Source organism: Vidua chalybeata, chromosome 4 (assembly GCF_026979565.1).
Source record: "Vidua chalybeata isolate OUT-0048 chromosome 4, bVidCha1 merged haplotype, whole genome shotgun sequence".
NCBI classification, from domain to species: domain Eukaryota; kingdom Metazoa; phylum Chordata; class Aves; order Passeriformes; family Viduidae; genus Vidua; species Vidua chalybeata.
The window spans coordinates 9650901-9666728 of NC_071533.1; positions in this window are offsets into that span (position 1 = coordinate 9650901).

A 15828-nucleotide genomic window follows, 5' to 3' on the forward strand; every position below is an offset into this window, starting at 1 on the left:
ATGTTTTTCTCCTGGAAATTACAGCAATTATGTCAGTAGAGCTGAAACTATCTTCCAAGCAACTCCTAAAAAATTGCTCTCAAACCTGTTTTATCTAAAGTAACCATTTTATGGATATGAGGTTCCTAAAAATGAGGATGTGGCAGATTACTCTTCCATTATAACTGGGGGAAGGGAGGTGTGGGATGTGGGATGGGGGTGGGACAGGGTGGGTTTGACCCAGAATTGTCCAGAATCTCTCAACAAAAAGAGATCTATGATTTTTGAAGTAATTTGAACTTACATCCAGATACCTTTGGTAGGAAGTCTCCTGCAGATTTTTTGGTTTTTTTTATTTTTTGTCTAAGGATGTTGTTCAGCCTAAAAAATTTGAAGGCCAAATTACTTTCTCCTGTTAGCACTGGGACACCTGTGGAGCTACCTTCAGACTGATTCTCTGTCCCCACTAGTGGCTTATTGAACCCACCACAGCTGAATACAGATCACAGTAGTAGGAGGAATATTTTCATTTGAGAGGACAGTATCGAAGGAGATCAGTGAAGAAAACATCCATAAAAGTAGACATACATAAATTTGTATTTATATGTATATTGTATGTTTTTATATGTATATTGTTTAATAGGTGGAAGGATATGATTATACATATACAAAACTTCTGCAGAGCTTCTAAAATAAGTCACTGCGTGCTGCATCAAGAACTGATCTGTGAACACTACCAATGACCCAAAAAGTTAGGAATAGGTTGCAGTTGAGGCACAGGCTGTATCCTGTTTCCTACTTTCTTCCTCCTCTGGCAATAGCAGGATTTTGCTCTAAGTTGGCTGTGCTGTCCCATCCATGACATCCCATGTATAGTCACAGCCCACCTTACTCTCTTCCTTTTTCCTTTTAGCCACTATTACAAGGGAAAACTGACCACTTTATATTGTTATCTCTCCTTTTTGCCACAGTTTGTTCTAAGGATAGGATTGGGATAGAAGAGGAAGTCTGAATTAATTTACTTACCTTTCGTCAGTCACAACAGACAATGGATGCAGTCCTGTCTCCCAGTCAGTATTTCTCCTATGGCACAGCAACTTGTGTAAGCAAAACTCCTTGTAAGTTGCTCTTAAGATGAGTTTTGAAGGGAAGAATGTGCAATTCTAGGCCATTCTAGAAAGAAATTATTTTCAGACAGGATTTTCTTCTGTAGACAATAAACTCTTTCTTTGCCCATGTAATTGATTCAAGGTGGCCTGTCTGGGCAAACACTAAAGGGAAGCAATTAGCAATAGTTGTTAGAGTGTATGTAGTTTACAAATTGAAAATGCAAATCTGAACATAAGCTTGAAAATACAGCTTTCACGGGTAGAATGATGAGAAACTCTTTGAAGAACTACACTGAAAATGATTGAGGCTTCAAGTACATGTTTCAGCATCTTCCTTATGTCTGTCCTGCCATGATAGCTTCATGCAATGTTATGTTCTTCCAGAAGAAAAGACAAATGTTACAAGTGGGCCCAATTATCTTAACTACAGGGTTACTATACTCTAAACTTTGCCCATTTCCATTTAGTTAAATGAGTTTTTAAAAAACAAACAAAAAGAACCACAGTGTCTGTACTCTGCTTCACAATTTATTCCTGTTTTTTCTCATCAGTGGAGCTCAATTCACAAGATCCATCCCAATCAGAGGCTAGTAATATTTGATCAGAGAAGAGAGCTTTTCAGAAATAAAAGATACAATAGAAGACTGTGCTGGATAAAGGAATAAAATATTCCTCCTGGAACTAAATTACTTAAAAAATAATTTTCTTTTAAAATTTTAAAAATAATACTAAAAATGAGGGCAACTGTACTGAGAAGAATGCCTTTTTTTTTTTTTTTAGATAAGGGTAACAGAAAATGATCCAACATTTTAGACCTGAGTGACCTTTATCAAAGTCAAATGCTTCCAGCTACAATGAGTTATCAAGGCAAAACCTGTTTGCTCTGTACTGTCCTTGATAAAGGTCACGTGAGACTAAATGTCAAACCATTTTCATCTCTTTACCTTAAGTAAAACCACTATTTTATCTACTAAGCTGTCTTGATTCATTTAGTGTTTTAAGGAATTATTTGGGTCCAGCATGCCCAGGGGAGTTTTTTGTTAGTTTATAACAAATGAGATGCTGAATTTGGAACAGGCAGCACCCTGGAGCACCTGCTTTGTGCATTAAAGAGTAAAGTCAGGCTGGTTGTCTGCCCCTGTTCAGGACTCACCTTGCTCTTTTAGAAGTCAGGTGAGAACAAAGAAGAAAGCTTCAGGAGAAAGTCAGGCACTCATGAACTATAAGGAGCAGTGTGGCACTAATACACAGCCATTCTTTTTTTGGGATGTCATCTAGAAATATTTTTCTCCAGAGGCCAGTTTTCTCTCATATATGATTCTCCTCCTGGGCAGTACAATTCCTCTTGCCAGGTGTGACCTCCTCTATTAGTTGCCCTCGCCGGTCTCTTAGGAACTTAACTACAAGCTCCTTTGCACCTGAGGAACAGATTGTGCTCAGTTTTCCAGCCACTGTTTATCAATAGCTGGATTGGAGATGTCACGGGTTAGTGAATGCATTTGTAGCTTCTTCTTTGAGATAGTATTTTTCTAAAGAATTTTTGATTGTTTAAGTAGTGCACATTATTTAGTATTTTCAGTGTCTCTGGACAGGCAGCTCAGTACCTGATGGGGGACTACAAGGGAGCTGGACAGGCACTTTTCACAAGGGCAGCTAGTCACAGAATCACAGAATGTTCTGAGAAACACCTGAGGCTATGGTTTCCTGCATCAGATAAAACATTCAGCTTCAGATGAATGATAGGGCAGGAAAACTGCAACTCCAGAAAGAGCATCAAAGGATAAGTTCTTGCCTAGTTCTTGCTTGTAAACTTCCTGCAGCATTTTGCAGTCAGTGTGGGGAAAAAGTCTTTGCTTTGCTCTGGCCAGGCAAGTTACTGGTAACAGTTATATTTATGCCAAAGGAAGATTAGTTTTTTCTGATGGCCTCTCCAGTCAGCCATCCTTTCCTCCCTTTCCCTCTTTTCCCACTGATTACCTGAGTAACTTTGTCCTCAGCAGAGATTCTGTTCAGGCTTGACTGGTGATATAAGTTTAACCTGGTAATTTTTTTTATCAAATTAGCATAATTAATCTGGATTTGCAAAATGTCAGGGTGTCTGTCTTATGCACTTCATTTTGTCCAAGTCTGAATTTATGCTCACTTTCCACTTAACTTTAAGAATGTACTTGGAAGTTCTCTTATTCTGATATGTGAAGTGAATCCTCACACACTTAAAATATATAACATAATTGTGGAATATCCATGAATAAAATCTTTAGGTGGGGGTAAACTGTTTCTGAAAGGAAACCAGCAAGGTATTCCAGGAAAATCAGAATGAATTTTCAATGTTGTTAGGAACCTGCTTTGAGAAATCACTTAACCATGATTCACATAGTTTTCCATTTTGTTTGCAATCTCTCTTTCTATGGTTCTTGATTTCTTCTGAACTTAAAAATTAAAATTAGTACCTACATGACCTACCATTCAGTTATAAAATACTTAATGCTGAAGCCAGAATTATCAAATTATTAGACTTGGTTGTCACTAGTCTAATTCAGTTCTGATTTAATCAGTGCTACTGGCTGGTTTTAGCTCTAGTCAGGTTAACATTGGACTAGTGCAAGCTGCATTTAAAAATAATGTCCTGAAAGATCGGTTGTACTAGTTTGAAAGCAAACCAGTGAGAAACTCCAAGTCATAACTACAATTTAATAGGAAAATTAAAATAAATGTGATAGTACAAAACCACTGACAGAGTCAGAATGCAACCTGACACCCTATTGGTCAGAGTGTTGGCAGCAGTCCAATTGAAATGGTGGTTGAAGTCCTCCTGGAGTGACAGATGTGGTTCTGTTGGAGCAGTGATCCTGTAGAAGGGTGTAGGTTTCCTCTGAAGATCCAGTGCTGGTGTAGATGGGCCTGGTCTTCCTCTAGGAATCCAGTGGAAAAGAAAGCTGCTCCTCTGGGAATCCAGTGGGGAAAGGTTGCCTGTGGTGTTCCAAATCTCAGATTGTCTCCAGATAGGAATGCTTGGCCCCTCCCCCTGGGCAGAGCATCTCCCAGTGGGATGATGTAATTTTATCAGTCATGCAGTGAGACTCAATGGCCCATTAACAGAAGATATTTCCTGCAGGGAGGATTGGTCATGGAAGAGATAAAGAAAACTGCCCCACCTGGTTTTAAAAGAAAAGAAAAAAGGTTGGATTGCAGTGCAAGGTGCAAGTCATTCAATTCCATCCATTCTGTTGCTAAATAAGACAAGTATAGCTAATAGTACACTCATGATTTTAAATTTAGTTTGCATTGACCTACCTTTGAAATAATGGCATATAGAATTGTTTAAAGTCACATATCTGATAAATCTCATGGCTGTACAATAAAGTGGAAGAATTAAAGTTTACAAGAACCTGAAGCTGCATAGTCTAGTATGTTGAGACAAGACAAATATAAAGAGAAGTAAATGGAGTTCTATTTAAATAATATTTATGCTTTCAGAATACTTTGCTGTTTCTTTTGGAGGAACTACTGATGTGTCTACATCTAGTTTGCTTAAATCAGCTAAGATAAGAGGTACTCATTTGTACTATCTAAGCAAATTGCACAAGCTAGCTGATCGGGGGCTTTTTTGCTATGAAAATCATAAAACAGGTCCAGGGCAGTGTTTTTCATGATGTCAAAGGAAGTTACTATATGACAAGTAACTCACTAAAAAAAAAAAAAAAAAAAAAAAAAAAAAAAAAAAAAAATTAAAAAAAAAGAGAGAGAGAGAAAAGCTTATACAAAAGACCTTTGTGTATATGCTGGGACAGCGCTGTGTCAGGATGCTTCTACAACTGAAAGTTCTTCTGCAAAAACCCAAGAGTAAAAACATTGATTCTCCTTTAACTATGTGGTTGCAAATGATTTCAAAGTAATTAAAAATTGCCTAAGATTTTATAATTTGTTGCACTAGTTCTGGCTGGTTGTCTAAAGTTCACAGAAATGTCTCAACTCCAAATGTTCAACCCAATCTTCTGGGTTGTCTGTTCCATATTTCAACAATAAAGCAACAATTACAGAATTGCAAATAACATTATCAGATTTCACTCTATCCTTCCTACTTTGGAACTAGATCACTAATGTAGAGATATACTTTCCATTTACTGCTTGCAGATACGATATTAAAGATAGCTCTTCAGTGTCATCAAAAGGCATATTCACAGAAAAATTACATTAAATAACAATAAGAAAGGGAATTTCTTTTCAGGTGTGTGGTCTGCATTTTAAGGCAAAATGTTGCGAGAATTAGTTGCATTTCTGGCATCTAAGGATGAGTTTTTTGGAAGATCTAAGTGATGAACAGCTTGATTTTTACCAAAGACAGTAAGTTTTTGTTATTGATAAGTGAGCATAATCAAGTAGTGCAAAATGCTTTTGGAAATTCCACCTATCCTCCATTATAGTCTAGTGTGACTAAATTATGTATTAATTTTCTATGTCCTACTTTCACCATGAGTTAATTTAGTGATTATTTTTTCATACCTATGCAAGTTTGAGTGTTTTTATTTCCATAAGTATCAACAATAGCTTTAAAACTGTCTCTTATTGTCTTTGTCTCATTCAAAAAATAAGACTTTTCCCCTAAGTCACTTGGGTATTTAATGAATCAACATTTCCCTTCCCTCACTTCTCCCTAATCAAAGAATGAAATCTATTTGCTGAATCCATTTTGGATCTAACTACTCCCATTTTTCAGAAATGGTTTTATTTTGAGCCTCAGTTCTTCACATAAATAAAATTAAATGACAAAATAGTTCAAATGTTAACACAAGACGGGACAAGCCATATTTTTACTGTCTTGAAGTATAACAGAATGGTTCATTAGCATCTGGAACTTCAGTCACAAATTAATTTCTGAAGGTAATGCCTTATTCAGCAAGACTTTCACACTGTCTGAGTGGTGTTTTTATGCTGCAATCCAAAGTGCATTCAGCCCCCTGGAGAGGATCCCAAATCCATCAGTAGGGTTGGATAATGACCAAAGAAAAATGTGTGGTTAGGTAGGACGCTCTGCCAGAGTGGAACAAGGCTATAGTCTCCACAACAGGATGAATTGGCAGTCAGATCTATAAAGAATTCTTTAATAATATTACTTTTGGCTGAGTGTCCGTGACCTCCACTTTTTCTCCTTTTCTATAGTACTCATTTTGTCAGAGGTCAGTAAATTCTTGGTTCCCACAAATTTTCTTAAAATGCCACATTTTAAAAAAAGTTTTGAAAGAATGAGGTGCCCCAGAAAGGATTTAGATCCTTCGTTTTTCTTGAGACACATATTCAAACTCTGAGACAATTAAATATGGATGGAGGAAGAAAGTAAATAGCAGTCTTAATGATATGGAAAAAAAGTATCTTCAGATAATATGTGATCTTCAGATAATTTGTTCTAAAGGACAAAGGACACCTGATATGATTTCTGTCTTAAAGGTCATCTATTTTAATGTGATTTAATTTATTTCTCTTCATCTATTAAAAAATATTTAGAAAGGAGTATTGATCAAGAAGGATAAACTGTCAGATTTTGTAATTTAAAACAACTCCTGTTGCTAAAATACCTACAGGTGTATGTATAAAAAAAAAAAAAGGAAAATTAATTTTTTATATGCAGTTTAATATATAGCGAAAAGTGATAGTTTACAGAGAAAAAGATTGGTGAAAGTATATATATCGCATGAAATTTTTACTGTTCTGTGATGTGTAGAAAACTTGCACTCATGTATGTAATCCAGTGGTATATAGTAGGTAAATAAATTAAGACTTCATCAAAAATAGTGTTTTTTTTTTTTTTTTCTGTTGAAAATCATTTAAAATAATCTTCTTGAAATGTTAACAATTTAATTTGTCAAGGGAACAACATATAGGTGGACTCTACATCTGGGCTCAGATTAGGTATTTTTAAGCATTAATTACACACATAAATATCTTCTTCTAGACTTGCTAATGTCACTTACATAGTAACACCTTACATGGCCTTAAGTGCTTGGCTATTGCAAGGTAAAAACAGTCATTCACATTTAATGATTTTGGGAAGTCTCTCTCCTTTTTTAAACTTCACAGAATCCTTAGAGTTTTAAGATTAAGATTGTTATGAGCTTGTTCTCATTAATGACTAATCAAATGTCTGTTCCTGAATGTGTTACCTGCTGTTGGTATAAGGCACAGCAGTAGTAATCCTGTTGGTGTTTTCAGACAGTATCTGAACTGGAAAATGTACTAAAAAAATCTGACATTAAAAAAAAAATCATTATTAACTGCCACTTTTAATATTGGGCTTTGAGACAGACATTGATTTTTATAAAAATGTACTGGTTATTTAAATGTATAGTCCATTTATGACTAGGCCTGGAATACTAATGAGCTTTAAAAATGTATTATTCTGCCATACATTTCAGATAGAGTGTCCCATTTTAAATAGTCTCTAAAGAGCCACTCATTTTAATGTGTGCAAGAAAGTAATTAAAAATTCAAAGCAACAGATAAATCAGATTTAATGTGTTTGCATCAGATTTAAAATTGTCTAGAATGCCAAGAACCACAAACTATATCCTAGAAGTGTCAACTCAACTAATTATTTTTTCTGAGCTACAGGTGCATGTGAAAATAAATCCCTTAAGATTTCAGGAAATGCAGAAAATTTTGTTTGGTTTCTTAAACACCAGGACTTCTATCACCCTGTGGAGATATAAGCTTCATAAATATTATTTTTCTTAGGCACTCTAATAAACTGGCAAAGACCTCCTTCTTTTTTTTTTTACTGTGTGTCTAGTACTATCTAGTTGTTGCTTCACAGCTTAGCAATAATTGCATTCAAGGGTGTCAAAACATTGCTATACAGAATCAAAATTGCTTGATAAACATTGCTTTGCGATTCATTTGGATGATTCTCCTAATAAAATGTGGAAATAGAAATATTTTATTTTGTTTTACAGCCTTAAATTAGAATCAATAAATACTAAATCAGGGGAAAATAGGCAGTAGTAGGTTCTTGTAAGTAAAAACTGTGTTTGTCTAGTATAGCCCTATGGACTGTAAAATTTAATTAGAAATTCATCTGGAGAAGTAATTCTATGTTTCTGTAATTGCAAGCTGATTTGTCCTAAGAATTGTCTTCCATGTTGATATAGGGATGATGCTATCGGAATAGAGTATCACACTGTTCTGCTCTGACATAATATTTTTTATTTCTAATGTTACTTGCATTAGTGCCCAGTAAATAGCAATTTTGTTCTTGTACTAATAGAATGTCATATAATAAGTATCTCTCTGTGAGGTTACCTTCACAGGGAATTTCCTAGGACAAATAGTTATTGCTGACCCATGAATAAGAAAGATAAGATTTTTTATTTATCATTCATTGGTAGATTCACCAACCAAACTATGCTAAAGCTATGATCTTTGTAAGATGGTAAGACACCTTATTGACAAGAATCTCTTGTTTCAATAACTTCTTCAACACGCCCCATCCCTAGAAGTGTTCAAAGGCAGGTTGGAAGGTGCTTTGAGCAACCTACTTTACTGAAAGTGTTCCTGCATGAGGGTTGGAATTAGATGGTCATTGAGATCCCTTCCAACCCAAACCATTCAGTGATTCCATGATTTGTTACAAGAAATTTAAAGCATTGCAGTTAGGGGAACAGCAGTATTTCTTACATGACATAGACATTCCTGATTTTTGTTAAAATGTCTTTCTCTCTATCTGGCCAATATCTAAGCTCTTATACCAGTGTGTGTTAATGTCCAAAACCCGAATCCACTTCTGAGTTTCAGTATTTTGGTTAGTTCCTGTTGTATTGTTGGTGCTTTTAAAATACTGCCATGTCTGGTATTCCACAAGACCACACAATAATATACTATTTAATGAGCTGCCAAAGTAGGTGTGGACTTGAAAAAGACCAAATTTGGATGTATGGGTTAACAGATCCAAGGGCTGCTTTGCTGTTGGCTTGGCTAGGGATATGCTGTCACTGAAAGCCTGGAAAGACCATTCATCTCCTCTGAGAAAACTAAAAGTAGAAAAGAAGACCCATGTTTTGAGGCCTACCTGAAGCTGTGCCTAGTAAACATCACAGATTTGTGTTTCTGAATGCTGGACCAGGGGATTAGAAAGAATTTGTTTGGTTTGCAGGTATAATGAGTGATGGATGAGGAAAAAAATGAAAATGTGTCTGATATTTGTCAATCATTCAGGAAAAAGCCCAATCCACAACCCTCCCCAGAACAAAACTTTCTTAGCTTGGTTTTGTTTGGTGTTTTCTTTTTTGCTTTTGTTGGTTTTGTTTCAATATTCTGCTGAGAGCACTTTATTCAGAATCATGATATTAGAACGTCAGAATTTATTTTTCTACTTAGCCTATAACTCCTTATGCTCTAGCTACTTATTTTCCCCATAGTATTAGCTATCTTTTGGCACACAAGTGCTAAATGTTGAATACCATCTGTCTCAATCTTAGTCAGAAAAGGTGGATCTTGATCTGAAGAGTGCAGAGGGTTTTGAAACCAAGTCCTTTGGACTCAGTCTCTTAAGGGATTTTGAATCTCAGCAAGTCTTTCTGAAATAAAACTTCCACTGATTTCAACAGGAGTTTTCATTTCATATGTGCTTTATGCAATTCAAATCTGGCAAATTAAGTGCAGCTATATACTATTATCTAACATTATAGGAAGCGCTCAAATATAATTTATTATTTTACACAAATTTATCAAATGTTTAATTTTGTTAAAGAAGCAAGAGGATTATTGGGCTTTTTGATACACAATTTAAATTCCTGGAGCGATTCCCGAATTTCTAAATCATCTTCCAAAGAGAGACAGAAATATGTTGAGGTGAGAAAGAGTTCAGCAGGTAAGGCTTCAACTTGATGTGCAATTTCAGTTCTGGTTGCCCTGAGGACTCTAAGGGTTAAAACAATTTGGGAAAATCATGTGTTATATATATTTTTTACATTTGGGGCACAGAGCCTACTATATGGTTCAAGGAAATAAATTCACAGCTTTTAGTAAAGTGTCAATGGACCTGACAGGACTATGAGTAAATCAATGCATATAAAGGGTCTTCCTCTCTGTCTCACAGTTAATTGCTTACCAGAGCCTCTTGCTAGTGCTGGCATTAAGCCTCATTAGTGTACATGGTTTAAGCATTGTACATTTGCAGCAAAGTTTTTAGAGTTTTTAAATTTTCTGGCAAGAGGCTTTCTAATTAAGGGCATGAAAAAGTGATGACCATATAGATTGCAAGTTGAAAACTCATCTGTTTTTGCTTTAGCAGAACTGTAGCACAACTCTGTAAACTAGTTCAGTGGAAACCCAAGTGCAAACCAGGGCACTTCTCGAGTAACATGCCTCAGTTCAGCTTTTCTCCAATTTCCCTGTGCCCAGCCTGTTCTTTGACAGATAACTGACAAGCACACTCCTGCCATGTGGAAGTGAGGGTCTGAGAGTTTGTGAAGGATTATGCTTCACAATCTAAGTGTTAAGTCATTAAGAGAGGAAAAGTGAATTTTGTTATAATTTCAGTTTTCCTTGTATTAATTCTTATGGGCTGGCAATGCTTACATCATGTTGTGCTGAGAAACGTCTCTCACCATCTGCATGTGGCTCACAAGCTGCTCAACACTTCCCATTTCAGAGCACCTTCAGACTTCATTTTCACACTTCTCCCAGAGTTGGACTTGTTCTGTGACTAAGTGTCCCTTGACAGTAAGGTAGAACTTGCACTGATTCTCCTCTGGAGTGGTTTGAGGCTACAATATGAAAGGGTGAAAGCTGCAAGGCAGACAGAAAATCAAGAAATACTGTTGGCTTTTGAGAAAAAGCAAAGCGCGTAAGAGCAAAACCACAAGTAGGGACTCAAAGTGCCCTTACTGTGTGTATCCCTAAGTGAAATGGTGCAGGGTTTACCTCAACTTCCAGAAAAAATTCTGTCACCTGACCATAAGCTGCACAAGTTTACACAAGATTAATTCTAAGCAAGTGAGCTCCAGAATCAGGGAGCAGAATGAAATTGGTGTCCTGTTAATGAGCAAGCTGAGAAAAGCAGGTATGGCAACACAGAAAGATGGCTTTCTTGCCCCTGGTGTCATGACTCCAACTTTTCTACTTACGGCATGCATCTTGCTCCTTAGGCTAGAGCTGAGTCACCATAGTGATGTATAGGAAACCTTGCCTGGCTGTGATAGACTCACAGAAAAACACATATTTTGTCTTTGTCCCAGGTCAATACATTTCCATAAGAAGGTTTGGCAGGCATTTGGCATCCACAGAAGTACGGTTCTTTGAAACTGGTCCGTTGTCAGTAGACCACCTTATGTACCAGGGGATGCTGGTTTGATTCTAAATTATCTGTTTAATTAATAATTTAACTAATAACATACATAAATATCAGGACCTTCTTCGTCACTTGAAATATTTTACAGATCAGGCCTTTCCTTATCCCTGGAGTAGAAATAATCTATTCTGTTTGCAGTTCTTCTGAGACTTCTTTCTCAGGAAATTTTTGCATCAGGTTTCTTTGAGGAAGCCTTGTTAACAGACCTAACTAAGAATGCATTTCCCTTTACAATGTTTCAAGTCTCTGAAAAGGCCTTTCAGACTCTCAAGAACTGTTTCAATTGTAAGTCTGTATATGCTTCTCTTCAATGAGGAATTCACATTTCAAACATATTTCTGAGAGGAAATAGGGTCTGTCTTATCCCAGGAGGTCAATGGACAGAAGTATCTATCTAGACTAAATTGCTTCTAAAGCTTACTTGATGACAGAGAAGGAATTCCTTTTCATTGAAAGGCTCTGAATATCTTCACAACTGTCTCTTCAGTAACCAGTCAGAACTGATGACTCTTTGAGACATCTGACACGCTGGGAAAATGTCAGTATCTGAAATAAAATATGGTACTTAGCCCTCAGCTCTATTCCTTTAGCAGCAGAATACTGCATTTCCATTTCTTTAGCATGGAAGAATTTGACATTTGCTATATGGATCTGAAGACCCTTGCTCACTTGTATATGGAAGTCTGAGGAGTGCACAAACTCAAAAATGGCCCAGCACAGAAAAGAATTCAGAAATTGTCAGGATGGATTTAGGTCTTCCTTAATGCAATACTTCCCAATTATGCACATTTTATTTGCTGCTGATAATCAAGGAAAAGCAAGAAACAAAGAAAAGGAAAGAAATTTCAGAAAGGAACTGCTTTTACAAAGACAGGACAACATTTCTCCATGGCTGGACACCTCATATAATGAACCTTACCTATTTTCAAGCATATTTTCGTAATTATATTTGAGGTGAAGGAATTTTTGGAGGGTTTTGTATTTTTCTTGTCAGGGACTTTTAGAACTTGTTTTGTGCTTTCAGAGGCTTTGACCTTATTAAACTTGAAAGACTTTCCATTTATTTTTACACTTTTATTTCTTTTTTTTCTCTTACACATCTCTTCTTTTCCTCCCGCTTTGCTTCTCAACTTTTAGCTGCAATTCTGATTTATTTCTTTCTTTTTCTTCTCTCTTCTTAATTGCTGCTTTTGTAAAGCTGAAGTGAAAAAGGGGCTTAAATATTCTTTCCACAGCAATAGCAGACAGCAACTGCAAAATCTCTGAATACCTACCAAAGGCTTATGGAAAGGAATTTTTGGGGTACTTTTTCCTTTTCTTTACTTTTAACTGTCCTTTAAACAATATGAGAGTTTGTTCCTGGGCAAAATGTCTTAAATTGATTTTGGTCAGTGCTGTTATAAGGACTGCTAGGACTATGTAATGCAATAACACATAAACAATTAGTGAATCTCAGTGAATAGCACTGGAAAAAAGGCCAATTATATGAATATTATAAGTTTATTTGTAAAACTTCCATAGTTCTAAAGTGTTTTAATTATATATCTTATATTTTAAGTGCTTAAAGTAATATGGCAATAGTAGCAGAGTGATAAAAGGTGCTGATATTAATATTTTAAGATTGTATTTGCTTGATTTTTTTTAATTAGAAGTAGAAAATAGGTAAATTTACATTACACGGATCCTGTAGGATGATTAATGCTTTCTGCCACTGAGTGCTCAGATTTCCAAGGCAGGCATTCCTGTTCTTGCAGGACTGACCACTAAATGAATATTTCTTCAATCTAGTTCAGCTTACACTGCACTCTTATGAGAAGTAACATGCTTAGCTTGAGGAGAAAGTAAGAGAAATGAGCTTGTTTAGATACATTTTCCTATTTCACACCAACTTTCATGCTCCCCCTCCTTCCACTCCTTTACATGTTGTCTGCACATATTCTGACACATTTAGGCTGAGAAGAAATGTTCAGGCATGTTGGGAAGAATCTATATGTTCAAATGCACCTGTTCTGTCTTTTCCAGTGCACATTTTCTCTAGCAGATTCTTCCATTTCATTTGAAGTCATGATGCAAAACTCCCAACATTCCTGACATTGGATGGAGCAGTTTCATGAGGAACCTGGGGAATGGCAATATTCTGTGGAAGAATAATTAAAACCTTATGGAATAGTATCGCATAGCTATGCTGTCTATCCAGAAAGGACAAAAAACAGCTATTCAGAGAGAAGGGAGAATAAATTGAGAATTATGACAGGTTTTCTGGGCCAGATTAAGACCTGAAAAACTAACAGATGCTACCATGTTAAAATTTCAGGACAGAAAGCATATCAGGAATTAGTGGAGAGAATATGGCATCTTTATCTGTTGATGAAATTTTAACCTGCAAATTAAGTATGAAATAAGATGACTAAATTATGTGTCTTCACTATGGAACATGGGACATTAGTATTTGGAAGCCTGTTGAATTTTTTGTGGAAGTTTGGTCAGTGGTGGGTTATCTGAGCCCCTAAAAATGAATAGATAAAGTTGAATATGAGTAGAGACAAGCAGAGGAAAAAAGAAAGGCACCAGGAAGTTCAGACAAATTTGGATAATCTTTTTAAAAGCATCACAATTGTGGAGCCTTGTCTGAATCAAATTGTTAGTTTGTCTATCTTTTTGCTTATTACTTTACCCCTTGATTTGGGAGTTATCCCTACACATAACTTCTATGCTGGCACATATCGGTATTTCATCTTTTGCTTCAAACAATGTAGGAATTATTTGACATCCTTTCCATGTGTTCCTTATTAGTATCTTGAAAGCCAAGGGACTGACCTCCCAGCATTTCCTGCTCAGAAAGCCTTCAGTTCTAAATGTTTAGGCAATATCTAAAAATAGTTGTTTATAAACACATTTTTAGAACCTAGCTGCATATTCAGAGGCAAGCTGGATGTAAAGGATATTTAGAGTTGCCCATGTAGCCAGATCTAGACTATAACTTGTTTATTACAGAGTTGTTTATTAAGAAAGGTCTTGATGAGCCAAATAAAAAAGGAATGGTAAATTTGATAAAATTCTGTTTAGTCAAAGATCTAAATAAATTCCTCAAAGTTTTCTCTTGCTCTCAGTTACTTGATGCCTTTTGATCATGTACAGATGTCACATGTGGGACTGTTATGAGATCCAAGAGGAAACCTTTTGCAGACTTCCAAGCCACTTCCACACCTTACTACAGCCCGGTTTATCCAAGCAATAGGTAATAAACCAAACACTTCAAGACCTTCTGCCACCATTTTGCAGAATGGGACTTCATCCTTCAGGACCAGTGTCTGAAGCTCATCTGGGAACAGAGTAATAGGTGTGGTCTGTGTGTTGTCGTTGCTCTGAAGATTAATAAATTCAGAATTAATTTTACTTGATACTTTGGCCTATTTTGAATCACAGAGCTACTATGCTTTAAAATCCACTATCTAGCCTGAGCTGCAAATCTCCATGTAGTTTTCAATAGCACCAAGAAGGAAAGGAAAGATAATTCTTTTTCATTTAAAGATATTTCAATTGAGACAGAGAAAAAGAGACAGTTAAAAAAGGCAGTTGAAATTTTAAAACTGGTGCATGTACATTAAAGATAAATTTTCTGAATGTCAGCTTTGGGATCCTGTATTTGGCATCTTCTACCCATACAGAAACTGGATTCTAAAGATTTTTATACTACACATTTGGTATTATGTAGTTTCTTTGTAATTATAAATACAATATAACTTGTTGGTGGTCTTGCCAGGAACCAGACTTGTTTTTTCAGAGAAAAAAATATTTTTATTTTCCTTTCATGTGCAGCACATCAGTAGAGCAACATTGTTAGAGTTTTTTCCTCCGTAAAGACAAATTTGAATCTGGTTAGAACAGAGAAAAAAATAAACAACAAGACTTTCAATTATTCTAATCTGTATGATTTTTAATATTACAACATCATCACAACAGCTACAAGAAAAACCCAGCTACATTATGAGGAAAAATGTCAGTATACTTTGCTGTGGTATACAGATATTAGAAGATCATTCTGTGTCTTTTCTCCAGGAATGGCTCTTTCTCATTCAAGACAACTCTATCTGGCCGATAAGAACATTCATATTGTCATAAGGGACTGCCTTGACCTGCCTCTTCCACTCTTCCACTCTACTTTTTGGTTGCAAAATGTGCTGTCACTTTTCTCGTTTTTTCTGCTTTATTTCACTGGTTGCATCCTAATTTTTTTTTTTTTTTTTTTTTTTTTTTTTTTTTTTTTTCATCTGTTCAAAGAACTACTGTGTGGTTTAATCAGAGAAGTTACAAAGCTGCACAATACTTAATTTTATATTTGGAATTTTTTTCCCTTTTAGAAATTAGATGATCTGAAATATCCTCACCTGCAAGATT